Source organism: Electrophorus electricus, chromosome 15 (genome assembly GCF_041902795.1).
Source record: "Electrophorus electricus isolate QZ-2024a chromosome 15, ASM4190279v1, whole genome shotgun sequence".
In the NCBI taxonomy this organism is placed as follows: Eukaryota; Metazoa; Chordata; class Actinopteri; order Gymnotiformes; family Gymnotidae; genus Electrophorus; species Electrophorus electricus.
This window is the reverse complement of record NC_137511.1, coordinates 7,980,547-7,997,366: the sequence shown is the minus strand read 5'-3', so window position 1 is coordinate 7,997,366 and position 16,820 is coordinate 7,980,547. Positions and strand designations below refer to the sequence as shown.

At 39.6% G+C, this 16,820-nt stretch overlaps 1 protein-coding gene and 2 long non-coding RNA genes across 4 annotated transcripts in view; 1 reads left to right on the top strand and 2 right to left on the bottom strand.

Moving 5' to 3' along the window:
• The window catches only part of svila (supervillin a), a 56,058-nt gene extending 48,707 nt beyond the window's left edge, over nt 1–7,351 (bottom strand). For both annotated transcript variants that reach the window (XM_081697122.1, XM_081697125.1), the window contains exon 1: nt 7,036–7,351. The gene's annotated coding sequence lies outside the window, so the exon portion shown is untranslated. The remainder of the gene's footprint in view (nt 1–7,035) is intronic.
• Nucleotides 7,352–9,946: 2,595 nt separating this feature from the next.
• Nucleotides 9,947–11,285, bottom strand: LOC145651382 (uncharacterized). Its single transcript, XR_014117304.1, has 3 exons — nt 11,054–11,285; nt 10,720–10,753; nt 9,947–10,046 (listed from the first exon to the last, which is right to left on the bottom strand). It is a non-coding gene; the product is annotated as an uncharacterized LOC145651382 (long non-coding RNA).
• Nucleotides 11,286–12,506: 1,221 nt separating this feature from the next.
• LOC145651329 (uncharacterized) lies at nt 12,507–15,659 on the top strand. Its single transcript, XR_014117204.1, has 3 exons — nt 12,507–12,768; nt 12,937–13,024; nt 15,462–15,659. It is a non-coding gene; the product is annotated as an uncharacterized LOC145651329 (long non-coding RNA).
• The last annotated feature ends 1,161 nt before the right edge of the window (nt 15,660–16,820 follow it).

The window sequence follows — 16,820 nt, the reverse complement described above, 5'->3', positions numbered from 1 at the left end:
GACCACTAAACCGAAATGACCACAGTGTGCAGAAGAAGAAAAAAAAACAGCACAGCTGTGTGTTTATGGAACTTCATGAACCCTATTTTGATCAAGTTCATTACACACACACACAGCTATACCAAAATTAAAAAAAGAAACCATAGCACCACCTAGTGTGCTTACCTGGTCATACACGCTCAGACAAAAACATATTTCCTTTCTCATAAGTGCCTGTGTTTGTTCATCAAGCCAAGCATACATGTCCAGTAGGGAGTCTGGGCAGGGATCCAACACATTTGAAATTTCTAAAACAGAAGTGTGCCTGTGTGTATGCATGCATCGGTCAGTCTCAGAACTACTCAGACCATTGCTAGATAAGTGAACAGATTACCATTTGTAATTCAGCTGCACCAAAGCCAAGAAAGAAAGTGGAATAAATGTATCTACTTTTAAGAAATCCAATTAAGTGAGAGGTCTGAGAGGAAATAGAGGCCAGCAAGCCCCCCAAAACACACACACAGTTCCAGCTCGGCTTCGTCCTCCTCATTCATTCTGCCTCTCAGTCACTTCTTCTCGCTTATTCACCATCGCCTCATTCTTCTGTAACGACACTGCAGAAAATCTGGTCTCTAGCAGAGCAGCGTTGCATAAACCTACTGGGGGTCTAATTAAGTCAACAGCAGGTTGACTTTTTTTTTTTTTTTTTAAATGTAGGGCTGGCATGAGAGGGGTACTCAACCACTGACCAGAAACAAATACATACAGTAAGAGCAGGTTGACATTCACACATGCATGCACATATGCTTACTTTAAGACCTGATTTGTGAGTATAGACATGCTTTTCTGTAACGCATGCAACCACGGTTTATATTGCATTCGGTAATATCCATGACTTTTGGATCTGTATTAACTTTGTGGTGATTGGTGTGAGAACGGACAGCCAACAGTCACATCCATTGTGACTGCCATTCAAACTAAATTACCAACACAACACTGTTGAAAGTGACACAAAGAACAAAGAAAGTGAAGGTTTAGTAGGAGCAAAGAGTGCTACTGTGCTCCTTTGAACTTAATTACACAGAAGAGGCTACAGATCCAGCACAGGGTAGCACTCAAAAGTACTGACAAATGAGAAAACAGCCACATTAAACAGCTGACTTGGGAAACAAGCTAACAAGTTAATCACTTTAAGATAAAGGAAACAGGAGGAGATCAGCAAGTCTCTTTCACCTCTGAACTCTCATATTTGCTAACCATGCAGCAAGGGTTACTTCAGACATGCAAATGAAAATCATTAAATGCTTAAATTTTTGCTGACTAAGGCCTATTCATCACTTTTGTGCAAAAGAAGGAAAATTAACAAAAGGCTACAGTATTACATACCCATCCTGTGTGGGGTTTTGGAGTAATAACAGGATCTTATTCTTCATGAGCAAACTAGAACTGACAAATTTGATATGACCAAGGACAAAGAACTTCATGACCATCAGGATGCAAGACAGATGGTTAGTAGTAACTGACACGTATAGTAAACCATCCCAAGACATAAAAAGGTGACACTGTATTTCAAAGAGGAAGCATCAACCCTTGTAAAATCTTAGCATGCCTCTTTAATAAGCCCCTCTACAAACTCCCAGCAGCTTGAACGACCCACATGCTTAAGCAGTCACAGCCCAATAATGGCATTACAAACAAAGCAGAGGAAAACAGACAGAGCAAGCCAGATCAGAGGCTGAGCAAGCAAGCAAACACACATACACACACACGAAAAAAGAAAGACTTGGGAGATAGTAGAAAGGATGTTAAAAAAAAAAAATCAGACTTTATTATAAAAATTTTCACAATTTGGGCAATGCTTAGTGATAACAGACAGATATCAAACAAGTGCAAAATAGGAGAGAATAGAGACTGAATAAAACAGTGGTCACAGGGGAATGTGAGGGCCTGAATCCAGGACCAGTCCCCACTTTGCCCCTCACCCAGCACCTTCCTCGAGCCTTAAAACAACCGTGTACTATGCAACTGAGATATGCAAACATATCCACCAGAATCAGATCTACTGAGTGCCACATGGACACTGCTGGGAGGAAGTGAACTGAGAGATGTAGAGCCTGGGAAGCCAGCAGGCCACAAGGAGCAACGTGAACTGGCAGCCACCAGACAAGCTACTCGCCTCAAGACCATAATACACCTTCACACCACTGTGACATACCCCCAAAAGGATGGTTTTGTTTGAGTTCAGTCCACTGGCAGACCGTTACCGTCTTTGGCCAGACATGAGACAGTGAGTCTGCTTTCGAGACAAGATGACAGCCCAACTGACACTGCCCTGAATAGATCGCATTTCAATGGGAATTCAGGAGAAGCACCTTCTGCCTGTTACCAGTACACAGTTGACCAAGACATGGCCAAAGCACACTTCCTAAGCTAAAGGCACATAATAAAGTGTCTCTCATTAGTGAAGCGGGGGGGGGGGGGGGGGGGGGAGTGAAACAGTCTGCTGCAAACACACTAGCACAATACGCTATTGAAACATTTAATGAGGGGTAGAAAGAAGGTCATACTGGAAAAATGTTTTTTGTAAGAACTATATGGATCTGTGCCAGTATTTCCATCTGGCAAAGCCCCTTATATGCAAACATTTAATCAGTTCAAGCTCTTTTGTCCACTGGGAAATGTGGATCTGCATGGGTAATGGTTAAGTGAGGCCTTAGACCTCTGAAATACCTTACATCAAATGGTGAAAACATATAACCCAAAGTTTGTTAAATACATAAATCAAATACTCTACAGAAACTAGCATATAACAGGCGAACTGGCTGGGAATTCAATCATATTGCTTTTAAAAGGAGTTTTGCCTTTTAAAAGGCAAAGGATCAGAGTGGATTGCCTTCTGGCAAGGCCAAGAAGAAACTCCCAAGTATTTAAAGAGCATTAAGCTCAGTGCTGACATGCACTTCTAGAGCCCTGGGCTCTCAGTCCCAGACCTGGAGACCCCATGTGTAGCAAGTCCTCAATGTTGTGTCAACAAGACTGGGACTAGGAAACATGGGGGCAAAAGACTACATTTCCCAAAGACCCAAGATTTCCGTGTTACCATCAACTACAGCAGCAGACTAAACTAGTTTAAGAATACCTGCACAGTCATAAAGGAATAGCTGACAGCTGCGCCTGCAGGCCTACATGAGTTCAACATCCAGATCTTTTAAAAGAATCTCAAATCAACACACAGGTTGTGTATAGGTTGGAATGCCACACAAACAGCAGACACAAAGGAGACAGACGTCATGACTCTTGTGCACCAGGGGTTTAAGGCATGCCACCCTCTCACACACAATCACTGTGACCTGGCATGTGTGGTACATTACGTAGATGCTTTGCTATGAAAGGGTGGCAGTTAGCAACCACGTGAAGCAGTGGAATGGGCAAGATACTGGCAGTGAGAAAAGGGAGGAGGGGTAGCCTGGAAAAGGACTGTGGTGAAAAGTCACGGATGACGGGCAATTATTATAAAATGATCACTATTATATTTATGAAGAAATGTGAGACACAACAAAATTAAAAACAAGCATTATCTATACTCTCACAGGATTAGAGATTTTCCTCTTGACAGCCAGTACTATAGACCACACCATAAGCAGCAGCCTCCTAAACCACATCTCCCACTAGAACACCAACACACACCTATGACCTCAAGTGTAGGTATGCATACACACAGTAAGTTACTGAGTGGAATACAAGTTAAATCTCACATATTTTATCAAAATGTCACACCAACCCTCAGGAAATGGAGAGAGATTTCTGAGAGACTGAAAACAGCTTTTACCACAATCTCACAGTACTGGAAAACAAACACAGATTTTTGGGGGAAAATAAATGAGAAAGAAAATTTCAAGTCTTTAATATTTTAGAACACAAATGTGGACCAAGAAAGACTGACTGAGTGAGAAAGAGATCTACCCAGACTGCTTGAATATGAGAACATTGCTTTGGGTGGGGCTTGGTCATGCCCCATATGTGGCTGTTTGCACTCTGATGGAGGGAAAACCAAACGGAGACTTAATTGAAAAATCATGTTCTTTATTTCTCTTTCTGCAACACAGGCTCAGCCTATCGCTGCTCTCCAAAAGCCACACTCAGCTGCAGCTTTGGCCTTCTCTCTGTGGGCCCTCCCGCCGTTACCATAGCGGCATCCCAAACTTTAGTGCTGTTACACTGGAAACAGTTTGCTGTTGACAGGGAGGCCTTACCACATGTCAGAATCCATTTGTGACATCACCACTCATGTTTTCCAACTCACGGATGAACCAGAGGGAGGCATTTTGGATCCACACCTATCACTTATCAACAAATCCAGCAACAAACTATATGAAAACTAAGTCTAAGCCAGCAAAAGAAAGCTATTTGCATGAACATGATGGGGAAGGCGATTTCTCCGATAGGGACGAAGCATTGTAAAGATTACCTTCTCTTCGACAAGTATTCATGGGCTTACACACCATGCTGGTTTGAAGTAACACTGATTATATTAACCTCACATACCATCAAATAAACAACAAAGAACACTTGCATTACAGACCACTCCAGCAGGCCCTAAAGCAGGCACAATCACTATTTACAGCTTCCTTTGGTATTTCATGGATAAGAGCCAGAGTGGATCCTGAACGATCCACACATCTGTGTACCTTATGCTTCCTCAGGGGGAGTGGGAGATGTATATATGTGTGTTGAAACACTCACTCTGGGAATGGCTCCTGCTTTGTAAGCAAGTTAATTCTAGGGGTATCTATACATGTGCAAGTTGTTTAAAATGTGTGGAGGGTTAGAAAACTCATGCATGCATGACAACACCTCCTTTGATATGGTCAAATACCTACCTGTGCTCTACCTCAGTTGAAGAGGAGGGCCTTTAAATGCTTGCAGTGGTCTCAACAATGCCACATCAGGCAAATGCCAAAAACAGGTCTGCAAATATAATGCTTTAGTGTTCAGTATTTATACTCAATGAGTATAAATTTCCAGAGGAGATGCATGCAAGCACACAAAGAGCAAGAGTAAGGAAAAAAAGCAGCTTTTACGATGGAACAAAATGCATTAAGCAGGCAAGATGCCACCACGCACACTGTAGAGCCATTTTCCCAAGCTGCCACTGGGAGGGCAAGTTCACAGGGGCTTCCATCTGCCTCTTATCCAAATGCCGGGTTGAATTTGCTGGGGGAGGCTGAGGGCCCAATCCCCTCTGATCTCCAAACCATCTACAACCCACTCCTGGGCCTCCATCAATGTAAGTGCCAGGACTAATGGAACAAGGGCAGCTGTAACTCAGGATGGGTGGGGTGTGTGTCCTGGAACTGTGTTCCGTTAGAATAATGGCTGATCTTGTTCAGCAGTACCATTTATTTTAAAAAATGCTCAAAATTCATACATGAAACCACCTAGTTGCATAAGGCTAACTTTCTCAGTTATCTTTAACTGTTTGTCTTGCAGTTCTCACCATTATCTAGTTCTCCATACAGCATCCTTCGCCCAAGAGGACACTGGCCTTTACTCTCAAAACAAGAACCACTACTGAGCCTCTGCTGCAGAATTGGCAGTTGCCCTTCACACTGAAGTACTCCTAAAGGGAAGCCCACAAGCACTAGCAAGGGCCCATTTAACCCATGTGACCTCTTCCAAGTCACATCCTTCCTCCCAGTGTTCCAAAAAAGAATATCAACAGCATACAGGCTCCAGTTGTACTCTGTGACGATTAGCTGGGCAGCATGGCCTCCCTCAGCCCCGCCAGCTCACCAAACTTGCCCCCGTCATCATCTCTCCAGCCAGTGGGCCACACAGCCGTTGTCTTCAGCAGCTAACGGGCTGTATTTGCTGAGTGATGGAGGGCATGTTTGAGGTCTGAGCATGCAAGAGTAGGACAGAAAGCCATTTCTCAGCTTGTCAATGATAAAAGGAAAAAAAAAACAAAAAAAAACCCACCAAGTTTCTGTTTGATAAAATAACATGCCTTTTGCCATTTATCAGTTTGTAAAGTCACGCAAAAAAATTGCTTGCATAAAAGTGATTTCTTAAGGCATCAACAACTCCCAAGCAGCATCTGCTAACAGCTCCAAGAAATCTTTGCAAATATGCTAAAGGTTCCAAAATCTAATTTTGGCACATTCATGCTTTAACCAAAAACTGCTTTGCAAATATGCTTTAACAGCTTGCTACCTCCTGCAAATTTAGAATCAACAGTAGTATTACCTCCTACCCATCTTACCCACTGCATTTCCTGTCAAAAATTAATGCCAATCTTTGCCTCATCTCCAAGTGAACTGTCACTTTACAGGGCAGTAGTTTTTAATCTGCAAATCAGAGCAGAACTGTGGCAAATCCTGGAGCCATCAGGACAAGCAGAACACGTGGTGGTGTTTACCTGGTACAGAGAACACGAATGACAGCTTTCCATAGTAGCTGTAGACTATTAACACACCCTGAACTTCAATATGTTTGCTACGTTTATGCGTGTCCAACAAGTGTCCGATATGACGACGTTTTGTTTTGTTTTTTTGTGGCTAAATCTTCAGTGGGAGCCCCGGAAAAGACAGCTATAGCGTGTCTGAAGAGAAACACCCTGGGCTGTGCGTGTGTTCACGGAGAGCGAACATGCCGCTGTCCACAGAGCATGTTGTTCCTAGACATGTTTCATAAGCCGTATTTTAGAAGCACCTTCATTAGTGATTTATTTATATTGCCATTTCATCAAAATACTGTTTTGTATGACAAATACTCGTGTTAGAATAAACCAAAAAAAAAGGAGATTTTAGTTGTTACGAAATAACAGTGACGTGGAGACATGAAAGCGGCAAAGAGCGAAACTGGAGAAAGCCAACTGCCTGGCATGAATTACCAGGGGCTATGTTCACCATTAACCTGTTGCCGTTTTCACGGGTGGTCCGTTGTAGGGAACAAAAGCCGAACCTTACATAAAAGCATTTGCACTTGTCTTACATTTAATTCAGCATACAAACCACAGTTTATACAAGGAGATGTTTAACTGTTGTAGCAACTTACTTGACAGAGTTTCTCAGGGGTCTGGTACGAAAGCTGAAAAACTGGACTCCGAAGAAACAAGTGACCTGTACGGTGGATCAAATAAACTTGTGTTGCTCGGATGAGCTCCACGGTGAAGTTTGCGTGAGACCGTTCAAACGCCGAGGCTATGACTGTTTTGACTGCAATTTCAATAAAAGCCCATCTGCACAGTCGGACTCGTGTCGGAAGATGTCCTTTACAAAAAACAAATAAAATGCTTTCTACGTATTGCGTGCAACCTCAGAAGAAAGTAAGCGCTTGTCCATCCGTCTGTCTGTCATTCCCGGTCCATCGACTCTCAAACTTACCGTCAGCTGCCTTTGCAGTAGCTTCCGGGCGACGTGAGCCTACTCTTAAAGGGCCGAATCCGTTGGCAGAAGGCAGAATCATCACCGTTTCTTTTGCTGTTGCTGTAGATTGTCGGCAGCAACCTGTTGGATCTCGGTTTAATCGTTATGGAGCTCTTTATCAAAATAAAATAAAACAAAATACATTTTGTTAAGCCCTCTTACAGAGATGTTGCTATCTTGGTGCTATCTGAAAATCAGACTGATATATATATATATATATATATATATATATATATATATATATATATATATATATATATATATAAAATCAGAGAGAGAGAGAGAGAGAGAGAGAGAGAGAGAGAGAGATTGTATAATTTATATACTGTAGAAAATTAGGAAGTAGCTATGAGGCATAAATTGCACATTGAAACCATTCAAACAAGCTTCTTGCATAGCTTTCACTGATAGTGAGCCATATTTGCCCTTTGTTTTTGTATACCAGCCCTGAACTTTCATCCATTGTCGCATCCACTATTTCAACATGTTGTCAAAACACTCTCTCTCTCTCTCTCTCTCTCTCTCTCTCTCTCTCTGAACATTGTATGACTTGTTGAAAATATTTATTTTAAGTGTGTCAATGCATCATTAAAATGGTCATATCTTGTACTAGGATTTGCACAAAATGGTACACATGATGGTGAAATACACAGACACACAGCTGCCTGTAAACTTTATGTATATATGGGAGCATATTAATCATCATCAACCCTTGTTGGTTCTTCATGAGTAAGCACAACTAGTCCATTGCAATAAACCTGCTGTAATAAAATATGTCATAGGTCATGTTCAAGTAGTAATATACAATCTCAAATAAAAAAAACAAAACAAAACAAAAACCTCATCACAGGACAAGTCTTGATTGCTAGCATTATACAATTAATCACAGTAATGAGGAGAAATGGATGTATGGGGGGGGGGGGGACACCAAAAAAAGATGAAGAGATACTTTATTTATAATTGTTTTTTCTTCTCTAGTTGTCACACTGCAATGCTTAAAGAGTCATATCTCAGCCATTTTCTTTTTCACAAGATATCATATTAAATTTCTTGTTTTATTTTCTTTAATAGTCTTGAACTCTGTAATCCAAGTTTTGGCAGAACAAATGCACCATTATTTGTCATGCCAATAAATCACCTTGAACTGAATTTTGAAAGAGAGAGAGCATAAAAACCTCTCAATCATATCTTGAAAAATGATGTGCTGTTTTTTTTTTGTGTTTGTTTTGGTTTTGCTGCAATTTGCATATTAACAATCCTTCTATTATTCATCATATCAAATAATATTCTTACTGTCAGCAACCTTATTGCAGTCGCAGGTAAATTCCCTACATCATAGATTAGTAAACTCCTAGTAACACAGACACCTTTGTCATATGAGAAGTGAAGACAAGGTCAGTGATTGAAGGCTGGTGGACACACTGAACATAAGCAATATTCACAAACCAAAACTGAAACAGCGAGAGTGGTTGGTGTCATGCACACAGCACAATGAGGGTAGAAGAAACAAACAACTCCCTTACCTGTACATTTTCAAACATACGCTACATTACAAACTGTATCTTTCAGCTGTATTTTATCTCCCAAAGAATGCTTACTAAGGGCCCTGCATTCTTTATTTTCTTTATATATTGAATATAATAAACATGCAAACATTTGGTAAAATCAACCAGTGTACATCAAAGGCAGCATAATCCAACAGAAGAAAACTACTGTTGCTTTCACCTTGTAGTGCAGATATGCCCTATATTTCAATAGTTAAATGTTTAATACAATATGTATGAAGACGAGTCAAAAGAGGGTTTTTTTTTCTTCTAACAGTCAGCTAAAGAGCCTGAATCGAAGAGTGAGGCCTGCATCTCCAAATCTGCCCCCAATGAGTGCAAAGATGAAATACAGCTGTTACACACTGTAAATAAAGTTGTTCCTCCAAGTCTCATTTCACATGCTGCAATGGGAGCAGTTTGATTGCCATTCCATTTGGCCTGTTGATCCATAAGAAACACATGTGTGTCCCAGGCAAGATTCTGTGGTCTTTTACTGGATTATGTTGCACAATCTTTCGAAAAAGATCAAAGATTAAAAAAATACTGAATATGGTTTTTGTACATTAGTGACCCAGAAAGATTCTTTGTCCTTGAGGGAAAATCATGGCCAAAGAGAAAATGTATTTCTTTTTTGGATTTTTAACTTTTACACAAAACATCCCAAGTGCCTCATGAACAGTACCTATGGATCTTTGAGTACCTTTTCATCCCAATTTAAAGAGCTGAGCTGAGGCTACTTAAGTGGCTTCAGTGAAATGTGCATATTGAATGCAAATGTATACTTGTGTAATACAATTAAATTTACTGTAGAACAATATGAATTAAAGGTCAACTGGAGATTTGGACAAAGTAACACACTCAGATGGAAAAGCAGTGACCACAAGCAGAAACTCAGCAATGGCTCTGTTATTTATATTTTCTATTTCAATATACAATAACAATGTTTCATTGAGACAATCTACTATACCCTCAGTAGAGTGATCCTGTGAGATGTTCTGCTCATTAGCTGAGAGCAGACACAGTGCGTGAAACAAGACAAGGACTGTTTGATATAAACTGAACATCTTTTTAATTTGTCTGAGACAAAGGATCACTGTATCACACACACACACACACACACACACACACACACAGACACAGACACACACAGACACACACAGACACACACACACACACACGCACACACACACGCACACACACACACACACACACACACACACACACACACACACACACACACAAGCATAGTTAGTTGGCTGATGGCTCATTTAGGTTTAAGATAAAGGGACACAGGCACTGTCAAAGGCAACATGCATGAAATGTGTTCTGGTTAACTGCAGAACATTTCTACCAGACAAAATTAGTGTGTCTCTATAGGAATTGTGAACTTAACTAAACACGTGCTGTGAATGACTTTCAAACATTTTTTTTGTGCTTTATAAATAAAATGTATTTACTTAGTTATTTCACATATGTTTTGGTTCCCATTATGACAGCTGCATAATCTAATGGCATTGTGGCGTTTTTACATGATGCCTTATGTTCAGTATCATGCAAATTTGCTCTGCTACTGACTAAACTTCAGGCTGTGTTATGACTAAGTTGACTAAGAAGTACCTTAAAAGACAGCAAATAGTTATATTAGCATTATAATTTTGAATGTGAGATGCTTAGATGGAAATTTGATCAATAAAGATTTTCAATAATCATATTGGAAGTACATCAGATTGCTAGTCATCAAAATAAACAAGTATTAACAGTCTTACCTGACATCATGACTCAGCAATGACACAGCCATTTCTATTTTTAACATGTCAACAGTTTATAAAATCTTACACATTCTACTTCCATTAAATAGCTTGTTCATTTAACAAATCTCTCCATTATCTACAGCTCTCCATGTTACCTAATGTCACTTTACTTTTAAAGGAAAAACATTTCAGCTGCATAATTACTCTCCTAGAAGAGCTGAAACAAAGTGTACAGGGAAGCACTGAATAAAGGACAAAGAAGAAAATTAATTCATTATTCAATATCGCTGTGCATTTTGAGTTTCGTACCGACAGCCCCTCAATGACAGACAGCTTGCTCTGTACTGACCTTCTTAGAGCATCTTCGTTTCATTTCTGAAGATGGATGGATAGAGCACCAGGAAAAATAAAGGGAGAAATTTAAACACAAGGGAATGAAGGAGAGCAAAGGGAGGAAGAGATATCTGTGCCCTGACATCCAGAGAATAAATAACTATAGAGAGTGTTGATGACTGTGTAAAACTAGAACCGAGAAGAAAAATAAAGTGTTAAAAAGATGGAGACATAGTAACTCATGTGTATTAAGCAAGAGAAGGAGAAAAAGGAAAGAGATGATGATCTTTTTTAAAAGGCATGGCATTGTTTGTTTGCACTGGTTTCTGTGGTGCATTGTTATATTTTGTAACTAGGCCTTCTTTTGTGTAGTTTGTCAGCTGTACAGTCCACCCAGAAATCTCCCTCCATTCATTGTTTTGAAGGTTCTAGAAATCCCTCACCAAAATTGTCCTGAACGGCATCATTGCCAAATCTCACTAATGAAAGTTCAATTGCCCAGGGATAAAAATCTAAATGAAACTTTCTGCAAAAGATCATTCAGAAGAAACTCTCAGAAAGAGACTCAAATCTCTAATGTATCGGCATAATGAATGCTTTGTTATATATACTTGTTGACTATTGTGCTAGTTGACCTAGCAAGCCAACCAAAATAGTGGTGGATAGGAGAGAGAGAGAGATTTAAATAGAATGTTTCACTCTTAGAGTTATGCACCGGAAAATAATACAGTAGATCTACAATGCCCCACAAGACTTGTCCAGATAGGTCAGGTTCAACTTAGCTCTGTGTTCTACATGGCCTACAGTGGTTCATGGACTTGGGAAGAAAAGCTAAGAGTAAATTAAATATCTGGCTATGAAGGTATGGAAAGATAAGATTATACCAAACAAACTCAGCATGAAGAGAGAAAGAAGAGGAACAAGGTTAGAGAACCAGATTTTACAGGAAGTCTAAAAGATTTTGCCTTTCTATTTTTGGTTAAGACAGAAATGTCTAGTGGTTTGGATGCTTAGAGCAACACAGATAACAAAAACCAGTGATCCTGTGACAAAACTGTGTTTGCCCCCTTCCTGCCATTTTCTTTTTGCATGTTTGTCACACTTAAATGCTTCAGATCATCAAACAAATTTAAATATTAAAACAAAGATAACAAGTAAATAAAATACAGTTTTTAAATGAAGGTTTTTATTTTTTGGGGGGGAAAAAAAAAATCCAAACCTACATGGCCCTGTGTGAAAAAGTGATTGCCGCCTAAACCTAATAACTGGTTGGGCCACCCTTAGTAGCAACAACTGCAGTTAAGCATTTGCGATAACTGGCAATGAGTCCTTTACAGCGCTGTGGAAGAATTTTGGCCCACTCATCTTTGCAGAATTGTTGTAATTCGGCCACATTGGAGGGTTTTCGAGCATGAACCGCCTTTTTAAGGTCACATCACAGCATCCCAATCGGATTCGGGTCAGGGCTTTGACCAGGCCACTCCAAAGTCTTTTGTTTTTCTTAAGCCAGCCATTCAGAGGTGGACTTTGTGTGTTTTGGATCATTTTCCTGCTGCAGAACACAAGTGCACTTCAGTTTGAGGTCACAAAGAGATGGCCAGACATCCTCCTTCAGGATATTTTGGTAGACAGCAGAATTCCTGGGTCCATTTACCACAGCAAGTCTTCCAGGTCCTAAAGCAGCAAAACAGCCCCAGACCATAACACTACCACCACCATACTGTACTGCTGGTAGGATGTTCCTTTTCTGAAATTCTGTGTTACTTTTTTGGGAGATACACCTTCCAAAAAGCTCAACTTTTGTCTCGTCAGTCCAGAGTATTTTCCCAAAAGTCTTTGGGATTATTAAGATTTTGTGTGGCAAAACTGAGACAAGCCTTTGTTCTTTTTGCTTAACAGTGGTTTTCATCTTGGAACTCTGCCATGCAGACCATTTTTGCCCAGTCTCTTTCTTATGGCGGAGTCAAGAACACTGACCTTAACTGAGGTAAGTGAGGCCTGCAGTTCTTTGGATGTTGTTGTGGGGTCTTTTGTGACCTCTTGGATGAGTTGTCACTGTGCTCTTGGGGTAATTTTGGTTGGCTGCTCCTGGGAAGGAGTTTGTTCCTGAATTTCTTTGGATCGCAACATGCTGTCTAGCTTTTGAGGATCTTTTGGTCTCCTTCACTTTGTTAGGCAGGTCCTATTTAAGTGATTTCTTGATTGATGACAGGTGTGGCAGTAATCAGGCCTGGGTGTGGCTATGGAAATTGAACTCAGCTTTCCAAAGATCACATTTTCACAAAGGGCTATGTAGGTTTGGATTCTTTTCCCTTAATAATAAAAACCTTTATTTAAAAACTGCATTTTGTGTTTACTTGTGTTATCTTTATCTAATATTTAAATGTGTTTGATGATCTGAAACGCAAGTATGAGAAACATGCAAAAAAAAAAGGGGGTCAAACACTTTTCACACCACTGTAGACACTCAAGGATAAAATGTTGGTAACTTTATTAGGGCAGCCCAGATACATAAATGATAAACAGGTAAGAGTCAGAACCAGAACCAGAACCAGAGCAAAGGAAATTATAGAAACAGTTTTTTCAGGGAAAGTCAAACAGGCAAAGTCCAGAACCAAGCAGGCTATGAGAAAACAAAAATACAGAAGGGAAAATCCAATAAGGCATAATTTAAAATTTAAACAGGGTCATAACCAGAAAATTTACAGAATAAAGAAACCGCTTAGTATACTTACACATTGATAAGACAATACCATGCAAATAGGAAATGAAAAAGACAGGTATATAAACACATTGGTTAATACAGCACAGGTGGAACCAATAAATATTCAGGCAAAGGAGATCATCTGTGAGTTACTGCATTGTTGTTTCAGGGTTGAATGTCCTCGTATCTGCATGCATTCTGGGAAATAGAGTTCGCATGGGTTTGGTCAGATTCCATAAGATGCTACACGAAGGAACACCAAAAATTGCATGGATATAACCACAACCTGTAGGTAATAGCATAATACATAAATAAAACAAGGAAATCACCACATTAGTTTAATTTTTCAAGTTTATATTGCCGTTCCTTTGCCAGTAGATAAGTTGCTTTTTGTCATATGGCCATGTATGAGTCAGAGATTATCCATGTTCATTCAATCAAATATTGAAGATAATGAATATTGTGTGCCGGCCAAGAGACCATACAGGTTATTCTCACCCAGCCAGGTTATTCTCTTCCAATAAACCACACATAGATATACCCTTAGTTAATCTAAACTACAATCCTTAATTCCACTTCAGTGGGATTAAAGAGTAGTAGGAGTGGTAAAACAGTTTTATAACTTTACAGGTGGTAAAGTGCAGATATCACTCTAATCTCCCCTCTAGTTCCCTCACTGTCTCTCCCTCACCCATGTGATATGATGGATGATATGACTAACCAAACCGATGAGAAGGTTACGTAGACATGTTGATTCACTGTCTACACTTTAAATCAAGTACTGCTGTATATCAAGTACTGATGTAGATTGCTGATAATGTTTACATTTGCAATCTAATGTTTACTACTGTATAATATTTAAAAATGTCTAATGTCCTCTTTACTCTGTTAAAGAGTAAAGTACAATTGCACATATTTTGCTACAACTACAACTGTATATATATATATATATATATATATATATATATATATATATATATATATATATACAGTTATATATATATATATATATATATATATATATATATATATATATATATATAATTTTAAAACAATTTTAACCTAGCATCCTGTAAGGAATTTGTAAATCCCAGTTTCACTGTACTAGTGCAATGACAATAAAGATATTATATTCTGTTCTGTTCTATTGCATTCTATTCAGTGGTTTTGTTGTCAGTCAGCCAAATTATCCACATCCCCCTTTCTCCTTAACATGAATTATTCAGACTGGACCACTCAGACACTGAATGCAGAGGGCAGTGCAAGCAGAGGGGGCAGACAGACCTCAGCTGGGTCTCCTGCAGTTGCTCTCACTTAATAATTGATGAGTGTCTACTCTTTCTAATGTCAGCAGAGAAAGGAGAGTCAGAGAGAGATGAACACACAGGGAGAGGGAGACATATGAACAGACAGAGGTGTGTGGACAGGTAGTGTTTTATAATAACATCTGACTGTTCACTGAATAAAAAAATACTTTAAGAAAATCCCCTATACCACCACAAAAGAATTTTATTTTAATTGAAAGTATGCGTTGTGGGGTTATGTCTGGCATTTATGTCTGGCAACTCTAGTGTCTACAGTGTTGGAACACTTTGTCAACTTTGAGCATTTTTAAGGAGTAGCGCTATATATCCTGAAGGTTGTCCATTACAGTTGGATATCTGTGACTGTGATGAAAGTCTCACCCCAGTAGTGTTGAACCTTGCTTTGCTTTCCACAGTGGTAACAGCTGAGTGACATCAACACCAACATGAGGAATCAGCAATGGAGCTTTCACGCCTAACATGAACGGAAACAAGAAACAGATATCTTTGCTGAAATAAGGTTAAAACATTTGAATCATTGAAAGACAATAAACAACACAATGGCTCAAGTTGAATAAGAGTGAGAAGGTGTGTATGCGCTTGTGTGTGTGGTAGACGTGCTTACACCAAGAAAATGACCAGATCTTGTCCAGATGCTTGGCACATAATATTTAATGTTCCAGTCTTTGGAGATGCCAGAAAGATCACATCTGCAAGAATTTGAACAAACATAACAGTGTGTCTAAGGCTGAGCATGCGATAATAGAAGGATACAGCACTATGACGTGTGTGGATTCATTTAGGGTGAGGAATCACATACAGAAACGGTATTTTTTGTTCTTAGAGGTCCAACAGCTAGGGTGATCTGCTCATAGTCCTGTTCCTTTTAGAGAATTACAGGACAGTGAAAACAACTAATGAAAAACTATGTACCCAATTTCACCAGTTTCAGTGTTCTTGGCACCAAATATGTGAATCCTTGTCCTTTGTTCATTGGAGACAGAAGCTTCAGGGAACTCGAAACATGGTGAGAGTACTTTCTAATTGAATCCCCTTGATTTGATTTGATCATATCTGATACCGAACATACTGATTCTGGTAGTATGCACCTTAGTTAATCACACAGGAAGCTCTATAACTCAGTCAAAACTCAGCCACTATCTTCATCTGGAGAGGGCACTTAGAGTTTGTAGTCTTCCATTTGCTAAGATCTGACTAAGTGCCTCGAGATTCCCGTGAAAGGTTGAATTGGTTGCCAGATTAGAGGCATTAGTCAGCCCTGGCCTGACAGAGCAAGAAGACGTTAAAAGGGCCTTTTCTCTGTCATTCTAATTGGAATGAGCTCATGACTGCTAGCTGTAGTCCCATTGCCCAGCTATGTGTCAGTTTTGAAAAGGCCACTTACTCTGGCTCTGTAAGTGGAGGGGTAATTCTTCAGTCTAACCTTCTCTTTGTAACTCGGGACACAAAGACACACACACACACACACACACACACACACACACACACACATAAAGCCCATCCCATCAACATTTAAATTTACTTGCTGCAATTAATATTGGCTGTTAATTTATACTGCTGACCTTTTGAGATGACAAAGCATGCCACAAGTAAGACAAATAAAACATCAGAGAGATATGTGAACTAATGGACAGGAACAAACATCTGAACCATAAACCATGAGGGACCTAACCATTTACACTTGGAGATGGGATAACCTTTCAATATTTCATTAAATAAATAAAAGTAGATACTTCTGAGAGTTACTGCACAAT